This window comes from Lepus europaeus, chromosome 10 (assembly GCF_033115175.1).
Source record: "Lepus europaeus isolate LE1 chromosome 10, mLepTim1.pri, whole genome shotgun sequence".
NCBI lineage: Eukaryota > Metazoa > Chordata > Mammalia > Lagomorpha > Leporidae > Lepus > Lepus europaeus.
The window spans coordinates 108,122,281-108,143,786 of record NC_084836.1 but is presented as its reverse complement, the minus strand read 5'-3'; the positions used below and the strand labels follow the sequence as shown (position 1 = coordinate 108,143,786).

General features: G+C 46.5%; 1 protein-coding gene across 3 annotated transcripts in view; it reads left to right on the top strand.

Annotated features, from left to right (window-relative positions):
- The first annotated feature begins 503 nt into the window (after positions 1-503).
- The window catches only part of ZHX3 (zinc fingers and homeoboxes 3), a 120,835-nt gene continuing 99,832 nt past the window's right edge, over positions 504-21,506 (top strand). For 2 of the 3 annotated variants that reach the window (XM_062204210.1, XM_062204208.1), the window contains exon 1: positions 876-999. The gene's annotated coding sequence lies outside the window, so the exon portion shown is untranslated. Of the gene's footprint in view, positions 542-875; positions 1,000-21,506 lie in introns of those variants that run through there. The other variant, XM_062204209.1, reaches the window with a different exon arrangement.

The following is a 21,506-nucleotide window of genomic DNA, read 5'->3' as shown; positions in this document are numbered from 1 at the left end:
AACGGCCTACATCCTTTTGGAAGTGCAGCCTGGTGTGGTCTTCCTTAGCTGGCTCCGTAGAAAGGCCAGGATCTTGAGCACAAAACCCAGGAACCGCTGGGGCCGTAGCATCCGCGCCCATCCCTCTGCCCCTGCCTCTTTGGCCTCCACGCCTGGAAGGCGAAGCCCGAGCTCGCGCATGCGCCCAGGGTTAGGTTCGCTCCCCGCGACGTCAGGGGGCTCGCGCCCGCTCCAAAGCCCCGCCCCCAGGGCCCCAGAGGCGACCTGGGCGGGGGGCCCTGGGCCACGCCCCCAGCCGAGCCGAGCTGGGCCGATCCCGGCCGAGTGCCTCCGAGTGCGGCCGAGCTGAGCCGAGCGGCCCGGAGTCGGTTGGTGCAGCTGCGTCCCCGCCGCTCAGCAGTCCGCGGCTCCGGCGTCGACGCCGCCGCCTCCGCGGGGCCTGCGCCGGCCGCCCGCCCGCCCGCCGGGAGGGAGGCCCGCAGCGCGGGGAGAGCGGCCGGGCCGCGGGCGCCGCCGCCGCCGCCGCCGCCGCCGCTGCCAGGTGAGCGCCCGTCGCGGCCCGCCGCCCCGTGTGCCCCGCGGCTGTCAGCCCCCGGTGTCCGTGTGTCTCTCCGCCTGTCAGCCCCCTGTGTCCGCGCGAGCGCTTTCCCGCCGCGCCCGGCGCCCGGCCCGGCGCGCGGTCCCCGTCAGCCCCCGCCCGCGCTGTCCCGGTCTTTCTGTCAGCCGCCAGCACCCCCATGCCGGGAGGCTCCGCCCCTTCCCCCCGAGGCCCCGCCCCCGCCCATCTGTCATCACCCCAGCTCCAGGCTCGGGCGGCCCGGGGTCCCGGGCCGGCGGAACTCCGCGGGCCACACGGTCGCGGAAGGAGCCGAGCGGCTGGCGGAGTGGCCGCGGGGGTGTCCGTGGAGGCCCGCGGGGATGTGGCAGCCCCTGCCTCCGGTGTAAAGAGCGTCGGCTCGGCCAGCGAAGGCAGCCGCGCCGGGACTCGAACCACTCGGGGTACGGTCGTCCTGAATCCTGGGGCCCTTGCACGACACGTGGGCCCCGGGCTCCCGGGTGCTCCGAATGGCGTGGGAGCAGAGTGTGGCGTTTTCATTCAGAGAAACCTGTTGGAAGGGATGGAGTGGGTGCGACGCGGGGCTAGGGTGTTGAAAGCTTCAAGGTGCGCGGTTTGCATTGCAGCGCGGGGCTGGCCCCGGGCTCGCGCCCCGCGGGAAGCCGTGCGCGGCTGGGGCACGGGTGTTAGGTAGGGGAGGAGGAGGGCGTGCTGCTGCTGTCTGTTTTTATCTGTGTCGAGTGAACACATAGTATATATTTATCTAGGCACCTTAAAGGTTTGCTCACGAGGCGTCCACACATCTTCAGTTTATAAAAGGATGACAGTGGTTTCCATTTATACGTGTTCTTGTACGTGGTTATCTTGACGTTCTTTGCTGGCGCTTAGTGTTGCCATGTCTCAAAACCAAGAGAAAATGCGTCCTAAAACAATGGGTGTTTTGCCGGATCCTTCTCAGCCACAGAGAGAGGGCCAAAAGCACACTTCATTAGCTGGAACGACTTACTCGGCTTAATTTGTTTCTAAGAGGCACACGGTGGAAAAACCCAGAAGTGCAAGGTAGTATCAAAGGGACTTAAGAAATGAATGAAAAGGGCCCTTCTGTGGCTGCTTTGGAAAGATGGTATCAAAGTTGCTGTAGAGGACAGAGCTACTATGTAATGATAAACATATTAACCAAGTTGGTTTTGTGACCTTGATACATTGAGCGGCGTTTGATTTGTGCACTGGTTCATGACAGGCAAACATTGCATGGGAAGTGTGGTAATTTTTGGAAAAAAATGTTCCCCGTGTTGTTTTTCAGTTTGGTGGTTTTTTTTTTTTTTCCATATTGAAGTAATATTTCAGACTAGGGCTGTCTCATAGTAGAGTGGGTTTTTCTTTTTTCAAAGTGACATTAAGAATTTTTTAAAAGAAATTCATATTTAGGATGGAAAACTTGGAAAGCAAAGAAAATTATAAGAAAAAAAATCCACAATCCCACAAACTTTAGTTTGGTATTTATCCTTTTAGTCTTTTGTTGCCATGTATACCTACCAGACCAGAGTGTTGTATGCTTTTTCCTTTGACTTACAGACTATGAGAGAGATATCTTGGTTTTATGAGTAGGAACTCGTGTTCCTTTTGCGGTACTTTTTTCTTTTCTAAGGCTTATTTATTTGAAAGTCAGAGTTACATAATAGAGGAGAGGCAGCGAGAGAGAGAGAAAGTCTTCCATCCAATGGTTCACTCCCCAATTGGCCGCAATAGCCGGAGCTGCGCTGATCCAAAGCCAGGAGCTTCTTCTGGATCTTCCACGCAGATGCAGGGCCCCGACAACTTGGGCCATCTTCTACTGCTTTCCCAGGCCACAGCAGAGAGCTGGATTGGAAGTGGAGCAACTGGGTCTTGAACCAGCGCCCACATGGGATGCCGGTGCTTCAGGCCAGGGGGTTAACTCGTTGTGCCACAGCGCCAGCCACAGCTGTTGCGATACTTTTAAAAAGTAAGTTAATGGCAGGCATTTGGTCTGTTGGGCTACCTACATCCCAGAGCAGTGTTCCTGGGTTAGAGTCCCTGTTCCACTTCGGCTTCCATTTTCCTAATAATGCACACCTGGTAGGCAGCAGGTGGTGCTCAAGTAGTTGGGTCCCTGCCACTCATGTGGGAAACATAGGTTGAGTTCCTGGCTCTCAGCTTCAGCTTGACTCAGCCCTGGGAATTCAGGGAGTGAACCAGTGGATGGGAGTAGTTTGTCTGTTTCTCCCCCTGCCCCATCCCCATCTGTCTCTCTGCCTTTTAAATGAATAAACAAATAAAAAAATTCTTTTTAAAAATCTAGGTGAGATCATATCAATCCTCTGCTTATAGCTGCCCAATCAATAGCTTGTTATCTTAAAATCTGGAGTTCTTGCTGTGGCCTACCAGGCTACCTCCCTGTCCCCAGTGCCAGTCTTCCCAGATGGATCGCTGCTAGTCCTTAAAAACTTCAGGCATACTCCAGCCTCAGTGCCTTTGCATTTGCTGTCCACTTTACTTTGAACTCTTGTCCCTGAATATTATCCTGGCTGACTCAGTTCTTCAGATCTCTGCTCAACTGTAACCTTGCCAGGCTTTCTCCAACCACTCCATAGAATGTACAGCGTCCTCCTGTGTTCCTTACTCTGCATTTTTCACTACACCGCTTGCTATTAGATGTTTATTTTTTGGTTTATTGTCTAACTCGGAAATGTAAGACTGTTTTCATGGAGGGATCCTCAGGGCCCAGAACTGCACCTGACCCAGTGTAGGTACTTAACATTTGTCAAGTGAATGAACAACACATGAATGCTTATATCCATTCATCCATGTGATCTTGATGGTAGCCTTCTAGGTTTTTAGATCGTAAAGTATCATAAAGTGAAGTAACAATCATGTAATCACATAAAAGGATATTCTTATCCTTTCCACATATGAAAAGAAGAAATGTACTAAGTGAGGCTTCTGATGTTAAAAAGAATTACAGTCTTGGCCGGCGCCGTGGCTTAACAGGCTAATCCTCCGCCTTGCGGCTCCAGCACACTGGGTTCTAGTCCCGGTTGGGGCGCCGGATTCTATCCCGGTTGCCCCTCTTCCAGGCCAGCTCTCTGCTATGGCCCGGGAAGGCAGTGGAGGATGGCCCAAGTCCTTGGGCCCTGCACCCGCATGGGAGACCAGGAGAAGCACCTGGCTCCTGGCTTCGGATCAGTGCAATGCGCCGGCCGCAGTGGCCATTGGAGGGTGAACCAACGGCAAAAAGGAAGACCATTCTCTCTCTCTCTCTCTCTCTCTCTCTCTCTCTCTCTCTCTCTGTCTCTCTCTCTCACTATCCACTCTGCCTGTCAAAAAAAAAAAATTACAGTCTTGATTTAACTTGAACAATTGAGGGAAGGAACATTTTTGACTAATGTTACTGGCTTTCCTTCTTATGCATTATCTCTTGTGTCACACTGTAAATCTTTGAAAAGTGTAAAATGTCCCAGTTATGTTTACAGCTGCAAGTTCAATTTAGAGGTTTTTAGTGATAGTACTTGTGTAAGCTTTAAGAATATAGTGGGCTTTTTGTGTCAACAGACACCCAGAGATATAATTACACCTTGAATGTGTATTGATTTGGGGAGTAGCTGTTATGTTCACTTATTCTCCTGGCCATTCTATCCTTTTCATCTCCCCGCTTATCAGCTTTTGGATGGTGTAGCAGGTACACGTAGGTTGTTTTTTTTTTTTTTAACATTTTAAAATAAATTCTTGAACTCTGAGCATTTTTACATCTTCCTTGTGACTCTTGAACTGTTTAAAAGCACCAGTTTCATCTTTCTGGATGAAACAATATCTGTAGTAAGGTGTATAATTGTACTTTCATTTACAAGGATGGGGAAAATTATATCGTGGGGTATAAGTTTTACAGAGAAGATATGAGTTAAGCTTCAAAAGGTTTGGTTTCAAGTAAGGTACTTTTAATTTTCATAAAAAAAATTTAAAAGACTTGCTTTTTGTTCTTAAGGAAAAGGATTTCTTTGAACAGAGGCCAGAGACCTTCAAAAATTTGTTTTTCTTATGTTCCAAAAATACAAGGACTTGGGGCAGGGGGATGCTAAATGAAAATTTTATTCTTTTAAAGGCCTAAAGAGGATGTGTTAAGAATGTATTTTTTTGTTGTTCCATGGGCATTTATTGAGCTTATATTTGAGGCAGTTCTATGTGTTTTTGTGTGGGCTATGTTGCCACATTGAGGTTTAGATTACCAACCTGATTTCTTTTTTCTTTTCTCATTCAGCTGCTGCTCTTCCCTCAATGATCTTGCCCATTCCCTGGACTCTAATACCCCGCGGATGAAGGTGACTCCCTCAGTGCCACCTTCTGCCCTTCCTCTGGTCCCAGACGTTGCCTTTTCTCCTGCCGCCTTCTTGTTAGCTCTGCTTTGCCGTCTGACTGTGATTTCAGACTTCCCAGGTCCCAAAGTGATCTCAGTGTCCCTCTCAGACTTCCAAATGTGTAGTCCTGATTCCTCCCTTTTCTCCCCAGCCTTCAGCCTTCCCTGCCTGGGTGTCATTCCTCTCCACTCATTTTTCAGACCAGACACCTGAAACACATTCTGATTCTTCCTGTTTCCTCACACTATATTCGTCCATCAGTGTGGCCTGTTGGTTTGGCCTCCAGAATGTCTGAGAGCCTACCTTTCCTCCATCTTTTTAATCCAGCCATCCTTCACTCAGTTGAATGACTGCCCCTACCTCCTAGCTGGTCTCCAAGCTTAAACTTTTGCCTTCTTCTAGCACATTCTTCCCAGAGCAGTCAGAGTGGTCCTACTAAAAAGAGCACTCTGTCCTCTTCTAGAGGCTCCCACTGCAGTTAGACTCTCATCAATACTTCTGCTGACGCACCTGACCCCTCCCTAGCCTCTGCTCTGTGCTCACCGTACTTGCTAGGTTGAGTACATCAGTTCCTCAAACATGCCAAGTTCTCCCCATCTTGTGTACAGGCCCTCCTGTCTGCCTGGCACCCTCCCCCCAGTTCTTCTCAAGAAAGATGCTTCTTGCACCTCTAGTTGAAGTAAAATGTCTTCCTCAGAATGGCCTTCCCTGATCACCCCTTGTGTGGCAGTTTCCTTCCCATTGTCCCCTGCCTCAGTCCATGTGCTTTTCCTATTTGGCACTTCACCAGAAATCCAAGTATTTAATTTATGCATTTGTTTTCTTCTTTATTGTCTGCTCCCCAATAGACTACAATATTTGTGATGGCAGGGACAGCCCTGGCATCCAGTGTTCTGCCTAGAAGTTAGTAGGCACAGGGCCTCACAACATTCTGAGTAATAATTATTACATCACCCTACACTCTTTGAGACTTTAGATACTAGGTCTACTGCTAAGTGAACTCGTACTTTATTTCTTACTGTTTTGGAGGACTCAGTAAAGTGGTAACAATAATTGCATTACCATTTCTATTTTTTTAGTTGAGAAAACTGAATTTGGAGAAATTAAGTAATTTAGAAATTTTTCATTTCCCAAATGTCTACACCAGCCAGGGCTGGCCCAGGCTGAAGCCAGGAGCCCAGAACTCAAATTGGGTCTCCCAGGTGAGTGGTCGGGATTCAGTTTCTTGAATTATCATCTGCTTCCTCCCAGGGTACACATTAGCAGTAAGCTGGAATTAGGAGCTCGGGGGACTGGCACTGTGGCAAAGTGGGTAAAGCAGCTGCCTGCAGTGCTGGTGTCTCATGTGGGTGCCAGTTCAAGTCCCAGCTGCTCCGCTTCCCATCCAGCATCCTGCTAATGTGCCTGGGAAAGCAACGGAGGATGGCCCAAATGGTTGGGCCCCTGTATGCACGTATGGGGGACCTGGAGGAAGCTTCTGACACCTGGCTTTGGATTAGTCCAGCTCTGGCAGTTGTGGCCATTTAGGGAGTGAACCAGTGGATGGAAGCACTGCCTCTTTCTTTCTGTAGCTCTGCCTTAAAAAAAAAAAAAAAGATTTATTTATTTATTTATTGGAGAGGCAGAGGCAGAGAGAAAGAGAGGTCTTCCATCTGCTGGTTCACTCCCCAGATGACCACAATTGCTGAAACTGGGCCATTCCAAAGCCAGGAGCTAGGAGCTTCTTCCCAGTCCCCCACATGGGTGCAGGGGCCCAAGGACTTGGGCCATCTTCTGCTGCTTTCCCAGGCTCACTAGCAGGGAGCTGGATCAGAAGTGGAGCAGCCAGGACTTAAATCAGTGCCCGTATGGCATGCCAGCACTGCAAGTGGTGGCTTTACCCGCTGTGCCGCAGCACCAGTCCCAAATAATAAATCTTTTAAAAAAATTAAAAATAAGAAGTGGAGCTAGAACTCAAACTCGGGCATTCTTATTTGGGATGTGGGCATCCCAAGAAGCATTGCATTTTTTTTTTTTTTTTTTGGACAGGCAGAATGGACAGTGAGGGAGAGAGACAGAGAGAAAGGTCTTCCTTTTGCTGTTGGTTCACCCTCCAACGGCCACTGCGGGTGGCGTGCTGCTGCTGGCGCACCACGCTGATCTAAAGGCAGGAGCCAGGTGCTTCTCCTGGTGTCCCATGGGGTGCAGGGCCCAAGCACTTGGGCCATCCTCCACTGCACTCCTGGGCCATAGCAGAGAGCTGGCCTGGTAGAGGGGCAACTGGGACAGAATCCGGTGCCCCAACCAGGACTAGAACCCAGTGTGCCGGCGCCGCTAGGCAGAGTATTAGCCTGTTGAGCCGCAGTGCTGGCCCCAATAAGCATTTTTTTTTTTTTTTTGACAGGCAGAGTGGATAGTGAGAGAGAGAGAGAGAGAGAAAGGTCTTCCTTTTTGCCGTTGGTTCACCCTCCAATGGCCGCTGCGGCCGGCGCATCTCGCTGATCCGAAGCCAGGAGCGAGGTGCTTCTCCTGGTCTCCCATGGGGTGCAGGGCCCAAGGACTTGGGCCATTCTCCACTGCCTTCCCGGGCCATAGCAGAGAGCTGGCCTGGAAGAGGGGCAACTGGGATAGAATCCGGCGCCCCGACCGGGACTAGAACCCGGTGTGCTGGCGCTGCAAGGCAGAGGATTAGCCTGTTAAGCCACGGCACCGGCCCCCAAGAAGCATCTTAACCACTATGCCAAACATCCACCTCATACCATAACTCTTTTTTTAAAATGTCATTTTAAATTTATTTTTATTTGAAAGGCAAAGAGAGAAGAGATGAGAGAGAGAAACAGAAAGAGAAATCTTTTATTCTCTGGTTCAATCCCCCTGAAGCCAGGAGTCCAGAACTCCATCTGGTTTCCTACATGGATGGCAGGGACCTGAATACTTGAGCCACTGTTTGTGGCCTCCCAAGGTGGGAATTAGCAGGAAAGGAGATTGGAAGCAAAGTCGTCAGGAATTGAAACCTGACACTCTATGGGATCTGAGTGTTCCAAGTGGCACCTTACCTGCTGCATCACAATGCCACCCTCACTCAGCTTGTGACTTTTCCTTCCTTCCTCCTTTTCTTCTTTCTTTCTTCTTCCTTTCTTTCTTCTTCCTGATTAATTTGAAAGAGTGACAGAATCCTTTCCAAATGCCTGCCACATCAGGGCTAAGACAAAAGCCAGGAACTCTCATATGGGTAGCAGGAACCCAAGCATCTGGCCATTACTTGCTGCCTCCTAGGCATATAAGCAAGCAGCTGGATCAGAAGCAGTGTAGCTGGGACTTGAACCAGGCACTCGAATATGGGATGTGAGCTTCCCAAGAGGGAACTTAAAAACTACTGTACCACAATGCCTGCCCCTTGTGAATTTTTTTTTTTTAAGATTTATTTATTTATTTGAAAGGCAAAGTAACAGAGAGGCAGAGAGAGAGAGAAGTCTTCCATCTTTTGCTTCACTCCCCACATGTCTGCAACAGCCGGAACTGTGCTGATCCCAAGCCAGGAGCCAGGATCTTCCTCTGGGTCTTCCACATGGATGCAGGGCCCCAAGGACTTGAGCTATCCTCTGCTGCTTTCCCAGGCCACAGCAGAGAGCTGGATTGGAAGTGGAGCAGCCAGGGCTCAGACTGGTGCCTGTATGGGATGCCAGCATTGCAGGTGGAAGCTTAAGCTTTTATAGCACAGTACCAGTGCTGAGAATCTTAATAATTTTCTAGGTCCATTTGATATCAAAAGCAATGAATTAGGGAATGTTTCACAGCAGCAAGAAGGGGAGAGATATAGAGCCAGGGGTAGAGAGAGAGAGAGGTGTTCCATCCGCTGGTTTACTCCCCAAATGACTGCAATGGCCAGAGCTGAGTCGATCCAAAGCCAGGAGCTTCTTCTGGGTTTCCCACGTGGGTGCAGAGCCCCCAAGGACTTGGGCCATCTTCTGCTGCTTTCCCAGACCATAGCAGAGAGCTGGATCAGAAGTGGGGTAGCTGGGACTTGAACCAACACCCATATGGGATGCCAACACTGCAGGCGGTAGCTTTACCTGCTATGCCACAGCACTGGCCTCAGAAAGTACTCTCTAACTCAAAATATGGCAGTCTGGGGGATATTCATTATAGAGGAAAACAATTTTGTTTGCCTAAATGGTCTCTGAATATATTAATTAATTCATCATAATTGTTAAACTTGCTCAACATGAATAGGTCAAATTATTGCTTGGTTTGTCCAGAAAGGCTGGGAAGGAAGTAATGAAATTTATCAAGCTTTCCATGATAAACTAGCAAGTTTCAGTGCTTTAGTTATTCATAAGGTTAATGTGTGGGGCCGATGCTCTGGCATAGCGGGTAAAGCTGCTGCTTGCAGGTCCAGCATCGCATATGGGTGGCGGTTCGAGTCCTGGCTGCTCCACTTCTGACCCAACACTCTGCTATGGCCTGGGAGAGAAGCAGAAGATGGCTCAAGTCCTTGGGCCCCTTCACCCATGTGGGAGACCTGGAAGAAGCTCCTGGCTTCAGACTGGTGCAGCTCTGGCCATTGTGGCGATCTGGGGAGTAAAACAGCAGATGGAAGACCCCTTTCTCTCTCTCTGCCCCTGCCTCTCTGTAACTCTGCCTTTCAAATAAATAAATAAACCTTTAAAAGAGAAGGTTAACATGATACAATTCTGTTTGAGTAGATGTTAAGAAAAGATTTACTCAATAACAAGCCAAAAGAAAAGCAGTTATCCCTCAGGAGGCTGTGTATATGATATGATACTTCATGTCATGATCCCAGCAGCTCAATTACCCCATTCTTCCTGTTTTCACTAAGAAAAGTATTTTTTTTTTTGACAGGCAGAGTGGATAGTGAGAGAGAGACAGAGAGAAAGGTCTTCCTTTGCCGTTGGTTCACCCTCTAATGGCCGCCGCGGTAGCGCGCTGCGGCCGGCGCACCGCGCTGTTCCGATGGCAGGAGCCAGGTGCTTCTCCTGGTCTCCCATGGGGTGCAGGGCCCAAGGACTTGGGCCATCCTCCACTGCACTCCCTGGCCACAGCAGAGAGCTGGCCTGGAAGAGAGGCAACCGGGACAGGATCGGTGCCCCGACCGGGACTAGAACCCGGTGTGCCGGCGCCGCAAGGCGGAGGATTAGCCTAGTGAGCCGCGGCGCCGGCAGAAAAGTATTTTCTTTATGTGGCAAGGAAGAGAAATCCTGCAGAATTACTGTTGGGGTGGAACAGGGAGTTAGCTGTTGTTGGCTGGCCACTTAGAATCCCCTATTGCTAGTCAGGAGTTTTGAGTTTGAGTTTCAGTGTTTAGAATACTTGAGACTATACCTGCCAGCTGGTTTATCATACCCAAACACCAAAGCTTTGGGAGGAGAATGTTGTCAGCACTGTTAGAAGTGGTTGCTATGGACCCTGAGTCTAAAACTTGATTTGCTCTGTCATGTATTCCATTCCTTCGTTCCTCTTAGGAGTCTGTGCTGAAAAGCCTGGCTTTCAAAATGGCCTACTGGGTAGCATCTTAGTTATATTTCAGGTACCTACCACATCCAACTACTTGCTTTCACCTCTTCCTGGTGGATGCACATCATGAGGCCTACAAAATGTCACCTTTAGGTTTAACAGCACCAACTTAAGCAGAGGTTGAAAGCTGAGATTTTAGAAAAGTGATCCCCCTTAGAAAAAGGAATTCAGAATATTTTTCCTTTTTAGAAAAATATCTTTATTTATTTATTTGACAGAGTTAGATAGTGAGAGAGATAGGGAGAAAGGTCTTCCTTCCGTTGGTTCATGCCCCAAATGGCTGCTATGGGGGGAGCTTTGCCAATCTGAAGCCAGGAGCCAGGTGCTTCCTCCTGGTCTCCCATGCAGGTGCAGGAGTCCAAGCACTTGGGCCATCCTCCACTGCCTTCCTGGGCCACAGCAGAGAGCTGGACTGGAAGAGGAGCAGCCAGGACTAGAACTCGGTGCCCATATGGGATGCTGGCGCCGCAGGTGGAGGATTAACCAAGTGAGCCACAGCGCTGGCCCCTAGAAAAATATCTTTTAAAGTTGAGGAATATTAAACAGAGCCAGTGAGTGATTTGATGATAGTAGCATGCTCTTAAATGTCATAGCTTTCCTCTCTACAGAGCTGTGGAACCCTTGATGGCTCCACTGAATTAGGGTGTTCTTTAAAATGATTGAAACACTATGCATATTCTGTTTGTGAAGTGTTTATATGTCAGCTGTGGATGAGGTACTTTGGAGTTAAGAGAGAAGGTCTAAGTTAAGAGAGAAGGAACTTATTTCAAAGTTGCACAAGGTACAGGTAAATCTTTAAATGCCTTGGGACAGGCATTTGACATAGCATCCCATATCAGAGCATGGCTCAGGTCCCTTCTCTGCATCCGTCCAGCTTCTGCTGGTACCCATTCTGGGAAGCAGCAGATGATGACTCAGGGGCATGAGTTCCTGCTACCCTGTGGGAGACCCAGATGGAGTTCTGGGCCTCTGGGTTGGGCACAGCCCAGCCCCAGCTGTCGTAGGCATTTGGGGGAATGAACCAGCAGATGAAAAAATCTCAGTATCTCTGCCTTTCAAATAAGATGAAAATCAACTTTAAAAATTAAAAAGTAAGTATCTAACCTCAAACAGGCCATAATATATGCTGCAAAAGAGGTATAATGACACTGCAGGAACACAGCTGAGAGGGTGTTTCTGGAGGTAGGTGGGATTCTGGAGGCAGAGGGGATTGGAGAATGCCTTCAGGAAGTAAGGAGGTGTTGTATTCAGACGATCTTGAAGGTTGGGTAAAATTTTAAACTATTAAATTATATTTGATATTTTCCGTTTACTAAGGCATCATTTGTTTGAGATGACAGAAATATTCTAAAGAACTAGCCTTCAGTTATCTAAATGACTGTCACCCAGAGTACTTCAGTTCTTAATTATTTTGAGTAACTTACTTTTTCTGTAATTAACATGTGAAGTGTTAAATAATGTATGGTGGAGAAGGGCTTTTATGGAAGCATAGATGAACATGATCTTAAGATCACAGTGGAGGGCGGTGCTGTGGCGCTAAGCCTCCACCTGCGGCACCGGCATCCCATAGGGGCACTGGTTCATGTCCTGGCTGCTTCACTTCCAATCAGGCTCTCTGCTAATGGTCTGGGAATGCAGTGAAAGATGGCCTAAGTGTTTGGGCCCCTGCTCTTGCATGAGAGGCCCAGAAGAACCTCCTGGTTCCTGGCTTTGGATCAGTCCAGCTCTGGCCATTGTGGCCATTTGGGGAGTGAACCAGCAGATGGAAGATTTTTCTCTCTGCCTTCTCTCTGTCTGTAACACTACCTCTCAAATAAAGTCTCTTAAAAACAATCACAGTGGATATCTAAAAGAATCAGATATAGTGGTGTAGTAGTAACCAGAAAGCTAGAATGTTGGTGGAATGTATACGTTTTGGATATATGGTTTAGGAACTGGGGGAAGATGGAGCTTTTGGTGAGGCCGTCATAGAAGGAGTAGCCTGCCGGATCAGCAGGCCTCTTGAATACTCACTGCCTCATTTCTGAGTCTTTCTTGGTGATGGTTGGTGGGGTGGGTAGGGGAGCCCATAGGGGTGGGTCACTCTAGTCTGAGAAAGGCCAGCTGCTTCTTGATCTTTACTGCTCCAGCATGGTTGAACAAAGAGGGTTTTCTGGAAGGGTTGTGATTATGTGCCCAGAGTGGCTCTTCCTGCTCCAGGCCTCTGTACACCCCTTTCTGGATTTGGCCTGCCTCAAAGCTACATCTTCCTGTAACAGAGGATTCTCTCACTACTGTGTATCCCTCTGACTCTTCATTCTTCCTTTTTTGAGGTCGCTTCTTGCCATTGTAGATTATGGCTGGATCATTGTGCTACCCTTGCAGGTGGTTAATGTACCAGAGACATTGCCTTCGGTTTTTCATTTTTACCTTTATCAGTTTCTGTTTTAACTCTTTCACCTGCTCCCTCAATCAATTTTTCCAGGAAGCTGAAAAACATACTGCTTGCTATTTTTTATGCTGAAACAGGACCTTGGTCTAGAATTCTCATCTCCTTGGGGGTCAACATGTTTGGTTCAGAAAAGATAACATTTCCTTTCTGTTTATTCTTGATGATTGGCAATAGTATTCAAGACCCTAAGATATCTGGAAAAGCTATATACCCCATTTTACCAGACAGTTGACTAAAGCCACTCTAAGAAAATGAATTAACAATTCATAAAATAATGTACTTACTGTATATCTACTGTGTGTCAGCTACTATGGTAGACACCAACATAGAGGAGTCAGACATGGTTTCTCTCTAGCCTACTGGCACTTATGGTCTAGTAGGCCCATGGCCAAGAAGTTGTGATAATTTTATAGAATAAATATAGGCCTGGGGCATAAAGACCTGGTATCTTATCCTAGTTTTGCCTTTTAACAACTGTATGACCTTAGGAATTTGTCTCTTTTCTGTAAACTGAAACAAAAAGGATGTGCTGTGATTAAGATTTTTATAATAAATGAGACTTCATAGGAAAGAGCTTTGAAAAGGTTGTTATTATATATGCAAGCATAAGTGGGGATAACAGCCCTGCCTTCTTTAATAGGAATGGCTAATGAAGAGTTTCTAATATTCTGGGGCTTTGGAGAATGCCATGGTGTCTCCAGATATGATACTTGGATGACATATTCATATTTCACAAATCCTGATTATTAATAAATAAGAACTATTAATTTTGGAGTACCTAAGATCACATAGTCATTTTTAAAGAACTGTAGATTTAACACATTCTGACATTATTACAGAAAACAATCTTAGATATTTACTGTATAATCAGAAATTTATGATTACAATAATGGATATATGGTTATCCTTATAATTTTACATGTCATGACATTATAGTATAAAAATTAATTGAACACTAATTTTAATAAAGTATACTTTATAAATAGTGAAAGATATTTTTACATTTTTGCAAATTTGGTTGACAAGTTTTGAACTGCTGTGCTACTTTTTGTTTCAGATATTCTGTTTTTATGGTCCATCTCACCTGAATATCACTGAAGAACTAAGAATTTTTTTAAAAGATATTTTTATTTATTTGAGAGAGTTAGAGTTACAGTGAGAGGGAGAGACAGAGAGAAAGGTCTTCCTTCCGTTGGTTCACTCTCCAAATAGCAGCAACGATTGGAGCTGCGCTGATCTGAAGCCAGGAGCCAGGTGCTTCTTCTGGGTCTCCCACGTGGATACAGGGGCCCAAACACTTGGGCCATCTTCATCTGCTTTCTCAGGCCACAGCAGAGAGCTAGATTGAAAAAGGAGCCATTGGGACTAGAACTGGCGCCCATATAGGATGCTGGCACCACAGGCAGATTAACCTACTGTGCCACAGTGCTGGCCCCAAACTAAGACTTTTTATTCTAAGTGTTTTATGTAGAAACCTAAACAAGACTCTTAGGTTTTTCTAAATCTCAATTCACTCATAAAATGTGGCCTTTTCTTTGCCTTGCCAACTTGACAGAGTTGTTGAGACATTTCAAACATTGGAATGGATGTGCTTCTATCTGTGTGATGATCTTCAGTCATAGGCCTAGTGATCCAGTCATTCTGGCAAATGTGTGCCCTAGAAGGTCTATGTCTTGATTTGTAGTAGTACCAATTCTTCCCAATCATGATTCAGTACTTTCTACATCCTGTTGTCCCAATCTCATTTAATAGCATCTTACTTTATACCCAGCTGACCAATAGCTAATACTTACTGGACTTCTGCTGTGCTTCAGGCCATGCAAAATGTTGGTGATACAGAGGGGACAGATCCAGACCTGTCTTCTGGGACACCTATTTGAGTAGAGGATTAGCCCAAGACTACAGTGTTAATCCTTTTTTTATTTTTTATTTGAAAGAGTTACAAAGAGAGGTAGAGATTGAGAGAGAGGTCTTCCATCCACTCATTCACTCCCCAAATGGCTGCAATGGCCAGAGCTGAGCCGATCCAAAGCCAGGAGCCAGGAGCTTCTTCCAAGTCTCCCATGTGGCTGCATGGGCCCAAGGATTTGGGCCATCCTCTGCTGCTTTCCCAGGTACATCAGCAGAGAGCTGGATCAGAAGTGGATCAGCCTGGACTTGAACCAGCGCCCATATGGGATGCTGGCACTGCAGGCCAGGGCTTTAACTCACTGCACCACAGTGCCAGCCCCCTGTGATGTTAATTCTTGTCTGAATTTCCAACCAGTTGGCCTGCCCTGCAGGTTTTAGAATTTTCATCCCCTACAATTGCATGAACTAGTTCCTTAAAATGAATTTACTCATTTAGAGTGTATGTGAGTGTGTAAGTGTATTCATACATATGAGGATACTTCAAAGTGTTCATGGAAAAATGGAATTAAAAGATAATATACATTTCCAGGAATCTTTTTTTAAAGATTTATTTATTTTACTTGAAAGTCAGAGTTACACAGAAGAGAGGCAGAGGGAGGGAGAGCGGTCTTACATCCAATGGTTCACTCCTCAGTAGGCCTCAATGGCCGGAACTGCGCTGATCTGAAGCCAGGAGCCAGGAGCTTCTTCCGGGTCTCCTACACGGATGCAGGGGCCCAAGGACTTGGGCCATCTTCCACTGCTATCCCAGGCCATAGCAGAGAGCTGGATGGGAAGTAGAGCAGCTGGGACTAGAACCAGCATCCATATGGGATGCTGGCGCTTCAGGCCAGGGCGTTAGCCCGCTGTGCCAAAGCGCCGGCCCCTCCAGGAATATTTTGAGGACCCCTCACACGTGCATTCATACATATATTGATATATTTCATGCTGATTCTGTTTCTCTGAAGAACCCTGAACAGATACAGTACTCTAATATTCAATATAGAAAGAAACAAGTGTGATAAACAAGATGTTTGTTTATTGTGGTTTTAGTTGTATTGAGTTTGAGGTGCACATGCAATCCAACTGGAGAAACCATGTATTCAGGATATAGAGTGCTCACACAAGTGGTCTGGACTGGAAATATGTAATTTTAGAAGTCACTAGTATATAAATGTCAGTTGAAGGCCGGCGCCGTGGCTTAACAGGCTAATTCTCCGCCTTGCGGTGCCGGCACACTGGGTTCTAGTCCCGGTTGGGGTGCCAGATTCTATCCCGGTTGCCCCTCTTCCAGGCCAGCTCTCTGCTATGGCCCGGGAAGGCAGTGGAGGATGGCCCAAGTGCTTGGGCCCTGCACCCGCATGGGAGACCAGGAGAAGCACCTGGCTCCTGGCTTCGGATTAGCACGATGCGCCGGCTGCAGCGGCCATTGGAGGGTGAACCAGCAGCAAAAAGGAAGACCTTTCTCTCTGTCTCTCTCTCTCACTATCCACTCTGCCTGTCCAAAAAAAAAAAAAAAAAGTCAGTTGAAGCTGTGCTTATGGATTATTGCAAAAAGAGTAAAGGGAGCAGGCATTCTGGCCCAACAGGTTAAGCCACTGTTTGGGATGCAAGCATCCCATATTGGAGTGCCTGGTTCAAGTCCCAGCTGCTCTGCTTCTGATTTAGCTCCCTGCTATTATGCCTGGGGGACAGCAGATGATGGCTTAAGTACTTGGGTCCACTCATGTGGAAGACCTGGATGAAGTTCCTGATTTTGGCCTGGCCCAGCCCTGGCTGTTGAAGGCATTTGGGGATTGAATTAGTGTTTGAGAGATCTTTTTCTCTCTCTCTCCCTTTCTCTCTGTCACTTTGCCTTTCAAATAAGTAAATAAACCTTTCAAAAAATAGAGTATGTAAATAAGAGAAAGTATAAAGAAGGAACCCCAGAAAACAACATTGAGTAGGGAAGCAGAGGAAGAGGAACCTAACAAGTTTATCAACCCATCAAGGGAACCAAGAAGGAGTAGAAGGGGAGGAGGAAGATCAGGAGAAAGAGGAGCCATGGGAGTCAAGGCAGGGGGACATTTTCAGGAGGAGAGCCAGGGCTGGCATTGTGGCATAACAGGTTAAGCTGCCACCTGTGATGCTGGCATCCCATATGTGTGCCGGTTTGAGTCCTGGCTGCTCTATTTCCAGTCCATCTCCCTGCTAACGTGCCTGGGTACCCAAGTCCTTGGGACCCTGCACCAGTGTGGGAGACTGGGATGAAGCTTCTGGCTTTGGCCTGGTCCAGCCCCAGCCATTGTGGCCATTTGGGAAGTGAAGCAGCAGATAGAAAATCTATCTGTAGCTGTATCTGTATCTGTATCTCATCTCTGTTTCTGTCCCTATCCCTATCCAATCATCTCTCCCCCTCTATTTCTCTCTATAACTCTTTCAAATAAATAAAAATAAATCTTTTTTTTTAAAAGAGCTCCAGAAGTGTCAAGTGCCATAAAATGTTGAAGTGAGAGAAATGTTGGAAATTTTCCGTTGAATTTAGCTCCTAAATTCTATCACTAGAGGCGGCTGCTTTAGTGTCCCACCAGCACTTCACAGTGAATGGAAGGAGAATCTATGGTGATTAAGTGGAAATGTGTGTTTGATGCTGCTGCTTTTTGGAGGAGCTCTGCCATTGTGAATGTAAGAAGGGGTTGTAGGCTTCCTGAGGAAGGACGATTTTAGGATGAGCGAGAATGTGGTATGTTCAGATTCCGGGGAAAGGAATAGCCAAAGGAAAGAAAAAAGGCAACATTGAAGGTAGAGAGAGGGTAAATGAGTGAGCAGGTGCTCCTCCATGGATTGAGGACACACACAGGGATGGCCAATAGCATTGCTGGAGGAGGAATGCCTCTTCTGCCTGGCTGTGGAAAGAAAAGGCCTTTTGGGAATACAGAGAAGTCTATAGAAGATAGGGAGCTGGAAGTTTGGCCCTCGTAAAAGCTTCTATTTTCTTTGTGAAGTGGACTTTTGACATCAGTTGATGGTTAGGGGAGATGTTGCAGTAACAAATCTTTGAAGACAGAGGAGAAGGTATAAAATTACTACTGTTGAGGTTTGAAGTGGGAGTTGCTTATTGTTCTCCATTGTCTACTAAATGAAAGTTACACTCCACAGTCTGATGTTTATAAAGACCTTCACAGTCTGCCTATAATCACTTCTACCAGACTACCTATCCTTTTTGTTTCATTCCAATGCCTTTGTACTTCAATCAAAAGTACCTGTGGGGAAGCATTAGAATGTGGCTCCGAGAGACTAGATGTTTCAGTGAAAATCCCATTACATGACAAATCAGGAGTCCTGTGGTTCAGTGTTAGCTTCTCCTTTTATTAACCACTTACAACTCTAAGTTTATTTCTTTTTTAAAAGATTTATTTGAAAGGAAGAAGGGGAGAGAGAGAGAGAGAGAGAGAGAGAGAGAAAGAAAAGCAAGCAGAGACAGATCTTCCACCTGCTGGTTCACTCTCCAAAGGGCTGCAATGGCTGGAGCTGGGCTGATCTGAAGTCAGGAGCCAGGAGCTTCCTCTGGGTCTCCCACATGGGTGCAGGAGCCCAAGCATTTGGGTCATCCTCTGCTGCCTTCCCAGGTGCATTAGCAGGGAGCTGGATGGGAAGACAAGCAGGCATATAGATGCCAGAGCCACAGGCAGTGGCTTTAGCTGCTAAGTCACAGTGCCAGCCCCTAAGTTCATTTTTTCATTCTGAAGTGTTAACAGCAGTAATAAGTATTGATTATGGCATGTCAAATGAGAAAATATATTTCAAGGTATTTTGAAGAGGATGAGTAGTATACAGACAGAGGTGGTGGTGTCATACCATGCCTAATCCTAGCTTCAGAATTTTGCATAAATTTTCTTTACTGTTAGGGTCCTTGTTCTTTATAACTGTCTGAATTCAGTCTGTGTTAGGTAGAGAAATACTAGCTACTGTAATAGAAAAACTGAAACCTCAGTGGTTTATAATAGTAAACATTTTCATGCTCATTTAAAATCCAATCAGCCATGATAGAGGGGACCCAGACTGTTGGATGCTCTACCATCTTCGAACCAAGGTTTCTGAAGTTGCTCAGGGTATCAGTGGCTAGCCAGCAGGATGGGGAAGTGATTGAGAGTGGGTGACTGGGAGAGATTTATGCACCAGACCTAGGATGGGAGTTAGTGACTAAAGCCAAAGGAGAGATGGATAGAACCTGAGTTCCTGAAGCTGCCCAAGGCCCCCTTTACTGTTTTGTGCAAACACTCTTATCCCCAAACTCAGGTCAGAAGATGTGTAAACACCCCAGTTCTCATATCTCCCCTGACCCAGGGAATCTCTCCTGTCTTTACTTCACCTCCTTTCACCAGAAACCAGTTTCAGGCCCCCAAATGCTTCCCAAGTCCTACCCATCACCCACTCTCAATCACTTCCCCATCCTGCTGGGGAACCATAAGATTTTATTTTATTTTATTTTTTTAAGATTTATTTTATTTATTTGAAAGACAGTTACAGAGAGAGGTAGAGACAGAGGTCTTCCACCTGCTGGCTTACTCCCCAAATGGCTACAGTGGCCAGAGCTGAGCCGATTTGAAGTGAGGAGCCAGGAGCTTCTTCTGGGTCTCCCACATGGGTAAAAGGGCCCAAGGACTTGGGCCATTGTCTGCTGCCCTCCCAGGTGCATTAGCAGGGAACTGAATCAGAAATGGGGCAGCCAGGACTCGAACTGGCACCTACCTGGGATGCTGGTGCCTCAGGCCAGGGTTTTAACCTGTTATACCACAGTGCTGGCCCCAAGATTTTATTCTATGAGCAGTGGGAAGCCATTTCACATTTTGAGTAAGGGTAAGATGGCCCGATATATAGCTTTAAAAGACCACCTAGTCTGTTGTGTGAAGAATGGGGTGGGGAGGGCAAGTGTAAATTGAATGCAATGGAGAGTAAAAAGAAAGGATTCAAAAAGACATGAGCATCTGGAGCTCAGAGCAGAGGTTCAGGCTGGAAAATAAAATTCAATCCTTTTTTTTTTTTTTAATTAGTTCACACCTTGTTATAAGCTGGATCTTCTGCAGGTAACTTTATCCCCATCTCCACTTCTTCAGCTCCTATGAATCAACAGTTTGTGCCCTGGCCTCTGTCATGGTACTTCTCTGAAATATCTGGGCAAAGGGCACCCAAAACCCTTTGTGGTTAGCTAAGCTCAGGCCTTTAGCCCTTGCCTGACTTGACTTGCATCTATCTATTCACACTATGAGCCATTCTTGCCTTGAGATGTACTTCCCCTTAGCTCTTCTGCCTCTCTGGACCATTCTGATCCCCATGTCCTCAGACCAGCCCTGAAGTGACAGCATTCCCCAGACTTCTGATCTTGCTCCTCCTGGGTTTCCTCTCTACCCCTCTGCATAGACTTAGCGCTCCCTTCCTTTATCAATCCAACACCCACTTGCCTTTCCAGCTTCAGCTCAGGTTCCCTCCTCCAGAAAGTCTTTCCTGATGCCTCAGACTGGATTAGGTACCACACTTCTCCTTTTTTCCATTTCTCTATGATAGCACTTAGTACTTTGTGTACTTCTTTGTCTTTCCAGTCTAATAGTACTTGAAGGATAGGGTTACACCAAAATACTACTGTGATCTAGGGCAAAGATTGCTTTCTCTAGTTCAGGTGAAAGCCACACTTTATAATGAAGGCATCTACACCTGATTGTATGTCCTTTAATAGAGTATTCATTTCTCACTGAATCTGAAGGCTGGAATTCTGTTATAGTCTGTGAACAGAAGGAATTAATTTAACTCAGAGTCATCAGTAATTATCCCCATCTTCTGAAAGGAAAAAAATGATTTAATATGAATTGCTTCAGAAGAGCTTCTAAAGCCCAGCATTTCTTGCAGTAATTTGGATCTCTATACTCTTACTCCCACCTCGAGACCTGGTACATGTGTCTTGTACTTTGTGATTCCACATCCTGGGTTTGACATTACAATTGCCTCCATGGTGATGAGCACTAATGTTCTCCTGTGCTGAACTGTGATAGTTGTCAAAGGCAGCAAATAGGCTGAATGAAAGATGAACTTCTGCCTTTATATCCTTCCCTTCTGCTAACCAGCTACTTGTGGTTAAGGAAAAAGAGGTGGGTCGAGACAGTGCAATATACACTTAGATATACAAGCCACATATCTGGAATTTCATTACGGTTTGGGGTGGTTAATGTCACTACATTCTCAAGTTTGCCTTTCAAATATCTTTTTCTACTCCTTGGAATCTTTTCTTTTTTGTATTTCCCTCTGTTCCAAACCCACTCTATCTTTTTTGGCAGGTGGAACAAAGAAAATAAAATGTTGAATCATTTTCTTTCCAGTGACTTTGCTTTTTTAGAATCCTTGTTGATTTTCTTCAGTGGTTGGTTTTCTGAGGCTAACCAGACCAAAAAAAAAATGACTTCTTTGATTAAGCAAAACTCATTACTCCAAATAATGCCGGAGGTGGTGCCGTACCTTTTTGATCTAGTGTTGGACTGATGATTTCTAAGGAAAAAAAACCTGATTGTTATTTATTAATTTATAACTAGAATACCTCTCATGTAGAATAAGACAGCTTAAATATATGTAATGTAAGCTAAATCTGAGCCTTTATATTACTCTCTCAGGTTTGTTGCTAGCGGGGTAAGAAACTTGGGAGCTGCACTCTACTGATTCCCTCTTAGATTTTTTTCTGGGAGCCAAATAAATAAGACGTTAGGATTGTAGAATCTCA